Genomic DNA, 318 nt, shown 5'->3' on the forward strand with positions numbered 1-318 from the left:
TGCACAGACTGTACTTAGAATCACCTTGCTAAAAACTAGTAGGAGAAGTAGCTGAGACTTGTTTATCATATGTAACAAAGATATTTCAAAGTCAGTATAAGTTTAACCATAATCCATCTAACAAGAAACACCAGAGGTCATATTTTGATGTGTTCTCTTCTCCCTTTCTCAGTAGCCAGAAAATGTTTAAATCCAGAAAGAAAAGAATCAGATTCTTTTAAAGCCTCAAATATTCTTCAAACTCTTCTCAAATAAAAAATAATCTTATGAGGGAATAAAAAAATTCAAAAATTATTTTTTGTAGTCTTTCAAAAGTGT

The sequence above is a fragment of the Bison bison genome, unplaced genomic scaffold, assembly GCF_000754665.1.
Source record: "Bison bison bison isolate TAMUID 2011002044 unplaced genomic scaffold, Bison_UMD1.0 scf7180017864224, whole genome shotgun sequence".
Classification (NCBI taxonomy): domain Eukaryota; kingdom Metazoa; phylum Chordata; class Mammalia; order Artiodactyla; family Bovidae; genus Bison; species Bison bison.